Raw genomic sequence first — 17,641 nt, 5'->3', positions numbered from 1 at the left:
TGAATTCGAAGTACTAAAGCATCCTGTACTTTGGATGGGGTTCGTTAGGCCCAATAGATCTATCTTTAGGATTCGCGTCAATTAGTAGATCGGTTTACTAATTCTTAGGCTGCCAAGCAAAAGGGGCATATTCGGCTTTAATCATTCACCCATATAATGTAGTTTTAATTACTTGTGTCTATTTCGTAAAACATTTATAAAACTGCATGTATTCTCATCCTAAAATATTAGATTTTAAAAGTGGGACTATAACTCACTTTCACAGATTTTTACTTCGTTGGGAAGTAAGACTTGGCCACTGGTCGATTCACGAACCTATAACAAATATGTACATATATATCGAAGTATGTTCAAAATATATTTACAACATTTTTAATACGTTTTAATGTTTTAAATTTATTAAGTCAGATGTCCTCGTTAGTAACCTACAACTAGTTGTCCACAATTAGATGTACAGAAATAAATCGATATATATTATCTTGAATCAATCCACGACCCAGTGTATACACGTCTCAGGCTAGATCACAACTCAAAGTATATATATTTTTAGAATCAACCTCAACCCTGTATAGCTAACTCCAACATTACTGCATATAGAGTGTCTATGGTTGTTCCAAATAATATATATAGATGGGTCGATATGATATGTCAAAACATTTGCATACGTGTCTATGGTATCCCAAGATTACATAATATATTAGAATACATGTATAATACAATATAAGTTAGCTAGGATATGATTAATATAAATTTGTTACCAATTTTCACGTAGCTACAACAAGCAAAAATATCCAATCTTGTTTTACCCATAACTTCTTCGTTTTAAATCCGTTTTGAGTGTTTCAAGTTGCTATGGTTTCATATTGAATTTAATTTATGAATCTAAACAGAAAAAGTATAAGTTTATGGTCAGAAATACAGGTTACAAGTCATTTTTGTAAAGGTGGTCATTTCAGTCGAAAGAACGACGTCTAGATGACCATTTTAGAAAACATACTTCCACTTTGAGTTTAACCATGATTTTTGGATATAGTTTCATGTTTATAAGAAAAATCATTTTCAAAGAAGAACAACTTTTAAATCAAAGTTTATCATAGTTTTTAATTAACTAACCCAAAACATCCCGCGGTGTTACTACGACGGCGTATATCCGGTTTTACGGTGTTTTTCGTGTTTTTCGGTTTTAAATCATTAAGTTAGCATATCATATAGATATAGAACATGTGTTTAGTTGATTTTAAAAGTCAAGTTAGAAGGATTAGCTTTTGTTTGCGAACAAGTTTAGAATTAACTAAACTATGTTCTAGTGATTTCAAGTTTAAACCTTCGATTAAGGTAGTTTTATATATATGAATTGAATGATGTTATGAACATCATTACTACCTCAGGTTTTGTGGATAAACCTACTGGAAATGAGAAAAATAGATCTATCTTCAAAGGATCCTTGGATGGCTTGAAAGTTCTTGAAGCAGAATCATGACACGAAAACAAGTTCAAGTAAGATTTCCACTTTAAATAAGATTGTTATAGTTATAGAAATTGAATCAAAGTTTGAATATGAGTATTACCTTATACTAGAAAGATATCTTACTTTAAATAAGAAAGATTTCTTGAGGTTGGATAATCACTTTACAAGATTGGAAGTAAGCTAGCAAACTTGGAAGTATTCTTGATTTTATGAAACTAGAACTTATAGAATTTATGAAGAACACTTAGAACTTGAAGATAGAACTTGAGAGAGATCAATTAGATGAATAAAATTGAAGAATGAAAGTGTTTGTAGGTGTTTTTGGTCATTGGTATATGGATTAGATATAAAGGATGTGTAATTTTGTTTACTTGTAAATAAGTCATGAATGATTACTAATATTTTTGTAATTTTATGAGATATTTCATGCTAATTGCCAAATGATGGTTCCCACTTGTGTTAAGTGACTCACATGGGCTGCTAAGATCTGATCATTGGAGTGTATATACCAATAGTACATACATCTAAAAGCTGTGTATTGTACGAGTACGAATATGGGTGCATACGAGTAGAATTGTTGATGAAACTGAACAAGGATGTAATTGTAAGCATTTTTGTTAAGTAGAAGTATTTTGATAAGTGTCTTGAAGTCTTTCAAAAGTGTATGAATACATATTAAAACACTACATGTATATACATTTTAACTGAGTCGTTAAGTCATCGTTAGTCGTTACATGTAAATGTTGATTTGAAACCTTTAAGTTAACGATCTTGTTAAATGTTGTTAAACTAATGTTTATTATATCTAATGAGATGTTAAATTATTATATTATCATGATATTATGATATATCAATATATCTTAATATGATATATATACATTTAAATGTCGTTACAATGATAATCGTTACATATATGTCTCGTTTCGAAATCCTTAAGTTAGTAGTCTTATTTTTACATATGTAGTTCATTGTTAATATACATAATGACATGTTTACTTATTATTTATCATGATTAAACATAGTGTAACAATATCTTAATATGATTCATATGTAATTATTAAGACGTTGTTATAACGATAATCATTATATATATTGTTTCGAGTTTCTTAATTCAATAAACACAATTTTATGTATATAACTCATTGTTAAAATAACTAATGAGATACTTACTTATCATAATATCATGTTAACTATATATATAATCATATATATGTCATCATATAGTTTTTACAAGTTTTAACATTCGTGAATCACCAGTCAACTTGGGTGGTCAATTGTCTATATGAAACCTATTTCAATTAATCAAGTCTTAACAAGTTTGATTGCTTAACATGTTGGAAACACTTAATCATGTAAATATCAATTTCATTTAATATATATAAACATGGAAAAGTTCGGGTCACTACATACAGAACCTCTCCTCTGTTTAATATATAAACCTCGAAGTACTAAAGCATCCGTAACCCGGATGGGGGGTGTCAGTTCTCGTAGATCTACCTTTAGGATTCGCGTCAATTAGGGGCCATTTTCCTAATTCTTAGGTTACCAAGCTATAATAATCAGGGGAAATATTCGGTATAATAACCTACAGAACTTCTCGTCTGTATAATAATTCATTCAAGGAATGTTTTGCTTGTGTCTATCTCGTCAAACATTTATAAAAGCATTTCATGTATTCTCAGCCCAAAAATATATATTGCAAAAGTATTTAATAAAAAGGGATCAATTGAACTCACGATACAATATTTTGTAGTAAAAATATTCATACGACGGAACTGAACAATGCAGGGTTGGCCTCGGATTCACGAACCTATATCATTCATATATATATTAAAACATATACTTGTAATCGAACAAATATATCTATTATAGTTTTTATATTAATAACTTATATATTTCATTATATATTCATTTTATATATAAAAATATTAATTTTGTTATGTTATATGTATTAAATATATTTTTATGTATATATATCATTTATTTGTTAAAACGGTAATTATAATAATACTAAGATAATATTGGTAATGATAAAAATAATAATAATGATAATACTAATATTAATAATAATGATAATAATATTAATGATTCTATTAATGATGATATTAATGATAGATTTAATAATAAATCTTATAATAATGATAATAACAGTAGTTTTTAATAAAAATGAAAAACTTAATAATAATGATAAAATAATAATTTTGATAATAATACTTAATACTAATATTTATGAAAATAATAATAAATTGTATTATTTTCATAATAATAATAATAATACTAATCATAATCATAATCATAATAATACTAAAATGGTAAAATTAATAATAATAATAATAATAATAATAATAAGAATAATAGTAATACTTATAATAATACTAATGATAATATTAATAATAATACTACTTAATAATAATACTAGTAATAATAATATTAGTAATGACAATAATAATAATAATAATATTAATAATAATAATAATAATAATAATAATAATAATAATAATAATAATAATAATAATAATAATAATAATAATAATAATAATAATGATAATGATAATAATAATAATTATAATTATAATTATAATAATAATATTCGTAATTATAATTATGATAATAATAATAATAAATGGTAACTAATATTTTTATTAGTAATAATAATAATAATAATAACTATAATACTAGTAATAAAAACAATAACTAATAATAACAATAATAATAACAATAATAATAATAATAATAATAATAATAATAATAACAATAATAATATTAATAATTAATAATAATAATTATAAGAAAAGAAACTACCTTATAAAGCTTTTCTTAAAAAATTTCCCCAAACCAGGCTCGAACCCATGACCTCTAGTTCACCCAAAAAACCCTTAACCATCTGCTCTACCTTGCTTTTCTTTTTTAATCTCAGTTCTAAAAATATATAACCCGTATTATTTCAGTTCGCCTTCTTCTTCAATTTCAAAATCGATTAGAGGAAATAACAACCAAAATGATCAATTAAAAAACGGTTTAGGTTCTATAATTGAAACATAAATGACCTGTGGTGATTGTTTAAATTAACAGAAAAAATAATAATAAAAATAAGAAGCAGACTTGAAGAACACGTTTATAAACTCAATTTTGATTTTTGAATTTAAGATTTAGACAAAGATTACAACACGAATTGTGTTTCAAATCACTCCTAGAAACTTTCTCAATTATCAATTTAACTGGAAACATCAAAACGAGTTCAAATTTCTCAATGAACAAGATGGTTGACTTCTTAAAAATTAACTTTGACCTCAAAATTAGGATTCGATAGGAGGAATTGGAACTTGATATTTTACTGGAAGTTTGAATGAAGGATTGCTAACAAAGCTACATTAATGGATTTTGAAATTTCATTCGAAATTGAACTATTAAAAAAATGGACCAAGAACAGAGCAGTCGACACCCCCTTTTTTATATATTTTTCTGTTTAATTTTCGAATTGCAGATGGTGCTATATATAATGGGATTGAAATTATGATATAGCAGCTAAATCTAATCATAATTGAATTTTGAGAGGGACGTATAACAAAATGGAGACAGGAAATATTTGATCAGAGAATAAATTCAGGAAAATAAAAATAAAGGTATAAAGCTTGATCACGAGGGTTAACTGTATTTGATTGTTTAATGACCCGTTCATATATATTATAAACAATTCACAATAGTTTATTACATCGCGAGGTACTTGACCTCTATATGATACATTTTACAGACATTGCATTCGTTTTGAAAAGACAAACTTTTCTTACATCGAAAGTTGTCAATATGCATACCATTTCATAATATATCCAACTATAATTGACTTAATAATAATCTTGATGAACTCAACAACTCGAATGTAATGTCTTTTGAAATATGTCATGAATGATTCCAAGTAATATCTCTAAAATGAGCAAATGCACAGTTGAAGATTTCTTTCATACCTGAGAATAAACATGCTTTAAAGTGTCAACCAAAAAGTTAGTGAGTTCATAAGTTTATCATAAGTAATAAAATTCATCATTTTGATAGACCACAAGATTTAAATACAGTACACCTATATCGTGTACAAAACCATTTATCATAAAGCTTAGCAGAGTAGGTTTGTATCCTTTTCTCCCCTGTAGGTTGCCTCGCGATTTTTAAATAACCGTACACATATCTCGTGCACAAAAGTAATACACATAACCTGTGTATAAAAATCATTCTCTCGATACATAACATTCACTTTGCTTTCATAGCTTGGCTTGGTAACCGACCTTAACATATAATGTGCATCAATAATATCCCCAAAATAGAACATCTAGTCTGTATAATAATAATAAACCTCGAAGTACTAAACACCACGCCTACTAGCTCTTCCGTCTAGTGAACATTCTGGGTGGGGGTGTTAAACCCAGTAGCTACCTTTAGGATTCGCGTGAATTAGGGTCATACCCGATTCTAATTCTCAGGTTACCAAGCAATAATAATCAGGGGAAATATTCACAACAATTAGTGGCAATTATCACGTCCAACTAATTCAATAATAATCCACAGAACTTCTGTCTGCATAATAATTCATTCGAGGAATGTTTTGCATATGTCTATCTCGTCAAACATTTATAAAAGCATTTCATGTATTCTCAGTTCAAAATATATTTCAAAAGCATTTAATAAAACAGTTATAAAAACAGCGCATGTATTCTCAGTCCCAAAAATGTAAAGAGTAAAAGGGAATCAAATGAACTCACTATACTGTATTTTTGTAGTAAAAATACATATGACGACATTGAACAATGCAAGGTTGGCCTTGGATTCACGAACCTATATCATTTATATATATATTAACACTTTATAATATAAATCAATTAAGTTTATATATTTTGTTATGTGTTAAAACTAATATTCTTATATTTAATTTTATTAATACTTATAATACATTATGATACTTATTTGATATTTAATTAATGTTATATCAATAATATTAGTTAAAACAGAATTTTATGTAATATTAGTATACTTTATGTAAAAAAATATATCTTGATATAGATATCATTTGTTTGTTAAAATAATACTAAAGTAATAATAGTTTTGATAAAAACAATAATAATGATTAAAGATAATAAGGATGTTTAAAAGTAATAATAATAATAGTAATAATCTAAATCTTATCTTAGTTATAATAGAAATTTAAAAGGTGAGTTGTACCTATGTATATAATCCATAAAGTTAATTAATTTATATTTGTATAATGTTATCTATTATCAATACATATGATTTAATTAAATTTATATCGTACAATAAACTTTATTTTAAATTCTTAAGTCATAATCTTATTAATTATCCCGTTCATTATATTAAGTTTTAAGATCATAATAATATTTATTTTAACATCATATTCACCTTAATGTTATTAATTTTAATATGTTTGTAACAATGATAATATTAATAATAATAATAATAATAATAATAATTATAATAATTATAATAATAATAATAATAATAATAATAATAATAATAATAATAATAATAATAATAATAATAATAATAATAATAATAATAATAATAATAATATTAATAATAGAAGTAATAAAAATACTACCTTAGAAGAAAAACTTCAACAATAGAAATAAAAACTGGCTCTGCCTAGGCTCGAACCCGAGACCTCATGCTAACCCAAATCACTCCCTAACCATTCAGCTGCTTCGTTTTTTCTAATTTAAGTTATACCCAAAAATATGTAACCCTTTAGTGATAAAATGTAGTCCAATAACCCTTAGCCCAACAATAACAACACAAAAGCCCATAATATTGTTTGGTTTCTTGGCCTGGCTCGAGCAAATACAGAAAAAAAAATATACAGACCTCGTCTTCTTCTAATCTTCCTCTTCTTTATACTCCTAATTATCATCATCATTAATGAATTCATGTATCGTTATCATAATATCGCTAAGCCTCCTCATCATCTTCTATATCTTGCAAACCGTAATAATTAACATTTTTAAATATCACAATTATCTTCATCATCACTTCATCTATCATATCATCATCGTCTTCCTTATCAAATATCATTATATTAACGAGTTGAGCATAATCTTCTCAACATTATAAACTCATCATCTTCACATAAAACCATAACACCCATCATTCTTTTTCGTTCCTTATCACATCCGTATCATCGTTAACTATCACCTTCGTCATCGTGTATTATATCATCATACCCATGATATTATAACTCGATTATTATCATTACCTAATCATCAATATAATCTAATCGTGAATCATAACCATCATTCGTTTCGGTCATCTAACATCACCATCGTATATCATACCTATTTATATCATCATTATTCATAAATCATGATCATCATCATGTTACAGCAGAAGTGGAAACAGATATAGATAGGTAGGATTGTAGCAGCATGCGATCAACTAGCAACTAGGCCCGATAACTAAAACAATTTCCTCAGCCCATTAACTAAAACGAACTTAAGGCCCAACAAATATGACTAATTCCCTTACGGCCCAACAACTAAATTACCAATTTCATTTAGGTAACGTGCATATTAATACAGCTGTAAAGTTCAACCTTTATGTGGGGTTTGATCTGGTAGCATAAATACAAACGCATCATCATACCTTTAATCTATCTTATTTTTCATAGCACTATTTATCTTCTTCAATCTCAACATCATTATTTTTATATTCGTTCTATTTACGTTTTATCACAAAAAACGTGGCAACAATTAAAATAAGATTAATGGTGGGTTGTAGCGTGGAACTCGACAGAAAAAGGAAAGAGGTGTCTGATGATAGCTCCGGTGGTGACTTGTTCAAATTTGAAACACGAAAATAGAAAGAACAGAAGGGTGGTTATGGTGATAGTAGCAACAGAGGTTAACTGCAAATGGTGATGTTTTGTGGTGGTTATCATTGATGAAGATGATGGGTGATGGTGAGCTGTGGTGGTTTGTGATTAGATAAAGATAGTAGTTATAGTAGGAGTTATCAATAGGGTTGGTGTTGAAAGAAACCAGGAACAATAAACAATTCGCTGGTGATTGTGGTTTTTGAATGTGCAGCATATTTATGAGTGTTTGGGTTGTTCGAATTGAAATTGAAACGCACGTATAGCAGCAGTCTCGCGGGTTTATAGGTGGTGTTTATTGATGGGTTTATAAAACAAAACGCAGCAGTAGCATAAAATCATGATGATGAGTGACGGTTTTCGTGGTAGAAACAATAGCGAGTAAGTGGCGCTAATTGGTGTCATAGTGGTGTGCGGTTAAGGTGGTGGAGAAGAAGAGTGTGAAGTTGTTGTTGGGTTCATCGTGGATTTTAGTTGGAGATTGTGGATGTGGGTCTTGATCGTTGGACAAGAAAAACAGAGAATTAGATAGAAGAAAAGGTGGATGTGGTGTGTGAGTTGTACGCATGTATCACATATATATATATATATATATATATATATATATATATATCATTTAGATAATTGAAGAAAACAAAGACAGTGAATATATATATATATATATATAATAATACACATCACACAAAGATATAATTTTCAAAGATTAAAGTTAACTAAACGTGTGAATAACAAAGTTAGCAGTCCTTTTAATTGGATTCTTCTACCGACAGTTTTCACGGACTTACTATTTCGTATCCCGTTGATGATTCAGTGGCGGATAAAAGTGTTCAGAAAAATCTCATATTTTTAAATTAAATATCTTTATTTATTTTGGTCATTATGGTATAAAATTCGAGCATTAACTATCAAATAAAAATGACATTAATTATTCACTCCCAACCCCAAGTAAAATATAAAAAGTTTTAAAATTCAACAAATAGTTTCTAAATATATTTTTTAATAAGCCTATAATTTGTAAAACTCATTTTCGGATCACCGTTTATTTTAAAATCATATAAGTTCGAATTAAACTTCTCTAAATAATAATCGAAACGTCCAACGAGTATTACAATTATAAAATAATTATATTTGATATACTATATATATATATATATATATATATATATATATATAGATTTACTTAATAACAATTTAATTATATCGTATATTATTTTATATTTCCAGTTCTAACGATTAAATCGTATATCATTATTTTAGATTATTATTATTATATCTATATACATATATTTATATTTATATTTATATATATACACATTTATTTACAATTAATGGTTCGTGAATCGTCGGAGATAGTTGAAGGGTAATTGTATATATGAAACCGTTCAAAATTTTTGAGACTCAACCTAACAGACTTTGCTTATCGTGTCAAAGATATTAAATCGTATCAAGTGTTTGGTTTAAAATTAGTCGAAATTTTTCGGGTCGTCACAGTACCTACCCGTTAAAGAAATTTCATCCCAAAATTTGATTGGGATGGTCATGACTGACAATAAGTATGTTTTCATGACACATACGAGCTGAAAATTAGAGTTTTATCATCAGTTAGTAATATGGATAAAACGATTCATTTATGTGAAGAGTACGAGTGAATCTATCACAAAAGAGTGAAATGATTAAATGCAGGGACGTCTTAACCGGTGACGTAGTCACGGTTGATTTCCTGAATTCAAGGGAAAAGATAGAACTATCAAGATAATATGTTTTTGATATGTTTAGAGATTAGATTGAATGTAAGAGTCGTGTAACCTGGCACATGATGACGTTATGGTCTGTGAATCATCACGTTTTATAAGAAACTCAGCATGACTTACTGTAATATAATCACGTTGATCAAGTGTCATTATATTATACTAACTCATGCATCAATTTCCAACACTACTTCAAAAACATTCAAATTTTAATTTGAATTTTTCAGAATTTAGAAACTAAAACAGTTTTCTTTCTGATGTATCACTGATATCGCGAAGAGATAATTGATTTCAAAATACTGATTGCTGATTCTCGATAATTGGTATGGCAATTCTCATTACAAGGTGCGAATGAGTATATGATAGGGTTTTAATGAACAATTATAATGGTTCTCCGGAGATACTTAAGCCAATGAGTAATGAAGTTGTTGGTAAATTTTCTGCTAATGTGGTGGGATATAAACGGTTCTCCAGTAACGATGATGAAAGGCAAACTTATATATCAAGGTTATAATAAGGCTAATCCAAATGAAAGTCGAAGTTGATTTGCTGGAGCTGTGACAAAACTGGCTACTTTGAAAAGGGATTGCAATGTTATTTTCGGTAATAACAATGCCAAAGGAGCTAGCACAGATATGTGTTAAACGTTTACTGAGGTTCCAAGTGTTTTCAGGTGCATAACTATATGCATCAATCTTTTCTTCCGTAGATGAAATGCAGTTGGTTCATCCTCTCATTTGAGGTGTTTTCAAGAATCATGAAAGGTTTGAACGCAGATTGTAATCGTCAAGATACAAACGAGGTTTGAGATGAAATCAAGTGGCAAACTTGAAGAAATGTTTAGTTTCATATGTTATAATCAATATTTTAATTCATTTTAATTGTCCAATATTAGTAGTCCACAGCTAGTAGTCCACAGTTAGTAATTCAACAATTCATATATAGTTTAATATATAATATTCAAATTAATTAATACGTATTCGTGACCCATTGTATACATGTCTCAGACTCGATCACAACTCAAAGTATATATATTACTATGAAATGACCCGTGAAACCACGAATTTGTTTAAATGAAACAGTTTAATGATATGTTTTAGGTATTAAGTGAACGTAAATGTTAAAGTTATTTAGTTTAATGACCCGTGAAACCACATAGTTCGACTAAGAAACTCATCAGCTGAACATTTCATCAAACACCTAAAATGCATATTAGACAATCCTCATTCAATTATAAGACATAATATTGGTTGTCATTTTATTTTAAAAGTGTAAATTAAAAATATAAATATAAAATTAGTTTCCTTCTGCCTAACTTTTCAAAATAATTAATTACAATAATTTAAAATTATTTAATTTTAATAATTATATTAATTATTAATAAGATTTAATAATAATAATTAATTAATAAGATTTAATTTTAATTCAAAATTATTTAAATTAATGACATCACCCACCATGCTTAGATTTTTTTCTTTTTGTTTTTGATTTTTTCTTAACAAAGGAATTAGCCTAATAATGACATCATCATTTTAGCAATATAATAGAAACTATAGATTGTAGAATCAACCTCAACCCTGTATAGCTAACTCAAGCATTACTGCATATAGAGTGTCTATGATTATTCCAAATAATATATATAGATGCGTCGATATAATATGTCAAAACTTTGTATACGTGTCCCGATATTTAAAGTGCGTAAAATAAATAACAGAAATTAAATGATAATAAATAAAATTGAGAGAATTTAATTTGCGATTGAAATGCCCCGTTCATATTAATTATAAATGTTTCATATTAATTGGTTTCTTTGCGAGGTTTTGACCTCTATATGAGACGTTTTTCAAATCTTGCATTCGTTTTTAAAAACAACCATAACCTTTATTATTGAATAAAGGTCTTAATTATTGGGATTTAACAAGTTTCAAAATGCTTAAAACATAATAAGAATCAAACTTAGCGGAAGCATGTAATTACCAATTTTAGACTTGTTAAACTTTAACCAATTAAAGTTAAATCCCAATTAGGATCAAGTTGTGAAACATACTTACAAACTACAAGATAGATAAGATATTATACCTTATCCAAGCTATGTAGTTGATGATGAAGATGATGATGAAGAATAGAGCTTCAAATGGATGAAACCTCAAGTAGTTATACCCCAAACTTATGCACCAACACCTAGCCTTTGGTTAGGATTTTATTACACTTGAATATAGACTTGCAAAAATTGAATTTAGAACCTCCTAATGGCACCAAAAGGCCACGGCCTACAGCTCTAATATGAGCTGAATTCTGCAGTTTTTTTATGTCTATTTTGCATGTATCACTTGAGAGAATAAGTGCAATACTTGGTAGAAGTGTAAGCATGCTTATATGGAGTTGTGTAGAATTGAAAGTAACAAAAAAAGAGCATGAGATGCTCTCTTGGAGACCCCAAAAACTGCCACTTATCATGGGGTTTATTTTATATATAAGTGTTTATTTTATAAAACAATTTATATACAAACCCATGAATTTATTTTGTTACTTGCATATTTTATAAAACCTTTTATAAAATATAACACAATATAATTATTTAAACTTATAAATAATTAAATCCTTATTATGTAAATTATCCAAATAATTTATCTCAAGTGATAATATTTAGAAAACCGATTTTCTAAAATCCAAGTGTCGCGTATTTATTTAACGATCCAACCGTTAAGATTAAATACTTGTAAAGTGTTGGTAAGCTTGTTATTGGGTATGACCCGACTTGGATCATAACACATTAGCCACATTAATTTAATATGTCTCTCGGGCATACGAAATACCTTCAATCTCCCACTTGCACGTGAAACATAAGAAATTAATGCAAGTGATGGATACCACCTAACGACCGTCCATCACCCCCAACATGTTATGACTTTGTGCCATTCAATAACATCATACCTTTCGAGTTCCCATCTCGAATATGAATAGGTGAATCTTTCATTATTTCCTTTCGTCCTAGATGTCATGTTAAATCCAAGAGACACAGAGTGATCACTCTCTTCTAGATTTAACTTTATCAGGCCTTAGACATCTGACTCTCAACGAATAAGAGGGACAAATTCCATCTTGACTACATACGTCCTAAATATGTACCTTGCATTGTACCTGAGCTCTTCCTTATGAACTACCATATTTCAGAATAGCGAAGGAAAGAATCAAGGCACAATACTTGGTAAATATCTGAACCCAATATGTATCTCAGGTCAGAGGATACAATGATATTCGCCTTTACTCAAGATTACATGTGATCAACCACAAAGGCTCCATTTAGCAAATCTTGAGGGCGGGTCTTCCAATATTTGCATCCCACAAATATCTATGAACCTTGGTAGCAACCTTGTCCCACATTCAGTCCGTGAATGTATACCAATCCAAGTTCATAATAGTCTAAACCTCACACTTGTTCCCACGAATGTGATCGACTACGGAATTTAGAATAATTACTTATTCATGGATAAAATATGCAAAATAGGAACATGACTCAAAATAAATTAATACCATAATTATATTAATGAGTTTGAACAATTTCGTTCCGTTACAATACTTAAAATAGATCATGACCAATCACTAGAATATCGAAGCCCTAATTCACAAACATGTCCTGTACGTTTTGATCCATGTAAGAGCTTCGTGAAAGGATCCGCTATATTAAGATCTGTGTGAACTTTGCGAATACATATCTTTCCCTTTTCAACTTCATCCCTTATGTAGTTGAATCTCCGCTCAATGTGGCGGGTCTTTTGGTGAGCACGAGGTTCTTTGATTTGAGCAATCGCACCCTCGTTGTCACAAAAGATCTCAAGAGGGTCCTGAATGGAAGGGACTACTCCTAAGTCGTCGATGAATTTCTTCATCCATGCAGCTTCCTGAGCTGCCAATGAGGAGGCAATGTACTCCGACTCTGTAGTGGATAAAGCAACAACATCCTGTTTTGAACTCTTCTAAGAGACTGCACCTCCATTTAACGTGAAGACATAACCGGATTGTGATCGAGAATCATCTCGATCAGTTTGGAAACTCGCGTCCACGTAAACTTTTACAGCGAGTTCCTCCTCACCAGACCCGTATATAAGAAACATATCTTTAGTCCTCCTAAGGTATTTCAATATACTTTTAACCGCAATCCAATGACTGTTTCCTGGGTTATTTTGGTATCTACTTGTCAAGCTAAGAGCGCATGACACATCCGGTCTAGTGCATATCATTGCATACATGATTGACCCAATAGCAGACGCATATGGGACTTTTTTCATTCTCTCCTGTTCATCTTTCGTGGTGGGACACTGAGATGAACTAAGGAGTGTTCCTCTTTGAATAGGTACTAAACCTTTCTTAGAGTTCTCCATCTTGAACCTTTTCAAGATCTTTTCAATGTATGCACTTTGATTCAAACCTATCAATTTCTTGGATCTATCCCTATAGATCCCAATCCCCAAAATATATTGTGCTTCTCCAAGATCCTTAATGGAGAAGCATTTACTTGGCCAAGTTTTAACACTTTGCATTTCCGGAATATCATTTCCAAATAACAATATATCATCCACATATAGTACAAGGAACATGATTGTGCTCCCACTAGCCTTCTTGTATACACAAGCTTCATCACCATTTTTAATGAAGCCAAATTTCTTGGCTTCCTCATTAAAACGATGATTCCACATTCTAGATGCTTGTTTCAATCCATAGATTGACTTCTTTAACTTGCATACCCTTTTAGGACACTTCGGATCAACAAAACCTTCAGGTTGAACCATATAGACATCTTCCTCAAGATGTCCATTTAGGAAAGCGGTCTTGACATCCATTTGCCATATTTCATAATCATAATGAGCAGCAATGGCAAGTAATATCCTAATAGACTTTAGCATTGCCACAGGCGAAAAAGTTTCATCATAGTCAACCCCTTGAGTTTGAGTGAAACCTTTTGCTACAAGTCTAGCTTTATATGTATCCAAGTTTCCATGTATGTCGGTTTTCATTTTGAAAAGCCATTTACAATCAACTAGCCTTGAGCCAGTAGGTTGTTCAACAAGTTCCCAAACTTGGTTGTCATACATGGATTGCATCTCAGCGTTCATGGCTTCCTGCCATTTATCCTTATCAATCCTTGATAAAGCATCATGGTAGTTTGTTGGCTCATCCAAATCAACCACATAGCAACCATCCATGAGAAACCCATATCTCTCAGGAGGATTACTAATCCTACCAGATCTGCGAACGTATTGTGTATTTTGATCATCCATTTGATCACTCTCAACATTTTCATGTTGAGTGCTAGTGTCAGCCAATTGTGTATCATCTACTTGATCTTGAACCTCCTCAAGATCTATCTTCCTTTCACTATTTCCTTCCATTAGGAACTTAGTTTCAAGGAATTTCGCCTTCCGAGCAACAAATACATTCTGCTCGGATGGATCATAGAAATAATATCCCATATCATCCTTGGGATATCCTATGAAGATACACTTTGTGGATCGAGCATTCAACTTATTAGGGACGTAACACTTAGGGTAAGCTTCACATCCCCATACCTTTAAGTATGATAGAGATGGAGATTTTCCAAACCACATCTCATGAATTGTTCGTTCCACTTTCTTGGTTGGGGCCATATTTAAAATACGAGCTGCGGAGCATAGACAATAACCCCAAAATGATAGAGGTAACGAGCTTCTAGCCATCATAGATCGAACCATATTCATTAGGGTTCGGTTCCTCCTTTCGAAAACTCCATTCAGTTGGGGTGTTCCAGGAGGAGTGAGTTGCGAGATAATCCCACAACTTCTAAGATGATCTTGGAAAGCATCGCTTAGGTATTCACCTCCTCTATCGGTACGAAGTACCTTGATTGTCTTATTGAGTTGATTTTGTACTTCATTTTGATACTCTTTGAATGCTTCAAAAGTTTCGTCCTTATGTTTTAACAAGTAGACATATCCGAAACGGCTGAAGTCATCAATGAAAGTAACGAAGTATCTTTCACCATTCCTAGTTATGGGCTTAAAGGGTCCACATACATCCAAATGTATTAATCCCAATAAGTCCTTAGCCCTTTCATAGGTCCCTTTGAAAGGTGTTTTAGTCATTTTGCCTTGTAAACAAGACTCACATACATCAAACGAGTCTAGTTCATTTGATTTCAAAAGTCTATTCTTTTGAAGTGTATGCATTTGGTTCTTGTTTATGTGACCAAGGCGACAATGCCATAAGTAGGAATCACTCAAATCCCTTTTGAGTTTCTTGGTGCTAGTATGGTATATTGAGCTGCTAGATGATGTGTCATCATGAACCAATTCATAAATTCCATTTGAAGGCGAAGCCTTAAAATAGAATACATTATCTAAATAAACGTGGATATCATCATTAACAAAATTTAGATAAAAACCACATTGTTTTAAATGGGAAACTGAAATAATGTTTCGACATAAATCCGGTGCATACAAAACATTGTTCAAAATAAGTTCCAAACCACTTGGAAGCTTTAATACAAAGTCTCCTTGAGCCTTCACTTGCACTTTGGCTCCATTACCCATAAAGAGACTTGATGTTCCAGTTTGCTTGCTACTTCTTTTGAACCCCTGCAAAGAATTGCAAATGTGAGTTCCACATCCAGTGTCTGATACCCATGTATTAGAAGAAGTAATACTAAGCTCTATATATACCATATATATATTACCTGAGGTTTGCCCCGCATCCCTCTTTTCCTTCAACTCCTTAAGGTAGACCGGGCAGTTGCGTTTCCAGTGACCCATTTCACCGCAACCGAAGCACGGGTCTTCCTTGGGGTTTGCTTGTCCGGCAACCTTTTGCTTCTTGTTCTTATTTTTGGTTGGGGTAACCATCCTCCCCTTTCCCTTGCCTTGATGGGCGGGTCCTTTCCTCTTAGCCGTCTTTGGCTTAGAGGTGTTGTTACCTTTGGATCCACCATCATTGATCATTAGCACGGGTGAAGCCCTCTTACCCATGCTAGTTTCCGCCGTCCTAAGCATGCCATGAAGTTCGCCAATGGTCTTATCCATCTCATTCATATTGTAATTAATTACAAATTGGTCAAACCTCTTTGACAAGGAGTTTAGGATAAGATCCGTGGCTAGCTCATTAGATATGTTGAGATTAAGACGGTTTGCGCGATCAATGAGGCTTTTCATCTTAAGGACATAAGATGAAATGGATTGGGAGTCGTCCATACGACATGCATGAAGCGCTCGAACGGTCTCAAAGCGCTCAACACGTGCTTGTTGAAGGAACATCTCCTTCAATTGCGTGACCATGTCGTATGCAGTATGATGCTCGAAATCCTTTTGGAGTTTGGGTATCATAGTCCCAAGCATTAGGCAAGTGACTTGCACCGAATCGGCACAATACTTATCCCAATAAGCCATGCCTTCCGTATCATCCTCGTCGGGTTGATCGGGAATGGGGTCTTCCAACACATACGCCTTATCCTCAAGTTTGAGGACAATCCTAAGATTGCGGAACCAATCCATAAAGTTCGTATGGTTGAGTTTGTCTTTCTCGAGGAGA

This window comes from Rutidosis leptorrhynchoides, chromosome 8, assembly GCF_046630445.1.
Source record: "Rutidosis leptorrhynchoides isolate AG116_Rl617_1_P2 chromosome 8, CSIRO_AGI_Rlap_v1, whole genome shotgun sequence".
NCBI classification, from domain to species: Eukaryota; Viridiplantae; Streptophyta; class Magnoliopsida; order Asterales; family Asteraceae; genus Rutidosis; species Rutidosis leptorrhynchoides.
The sequence above is the reverse complement of the archived record's forward strand: the minus strand, read 5'-3'. Positions refer to the sequence as shown.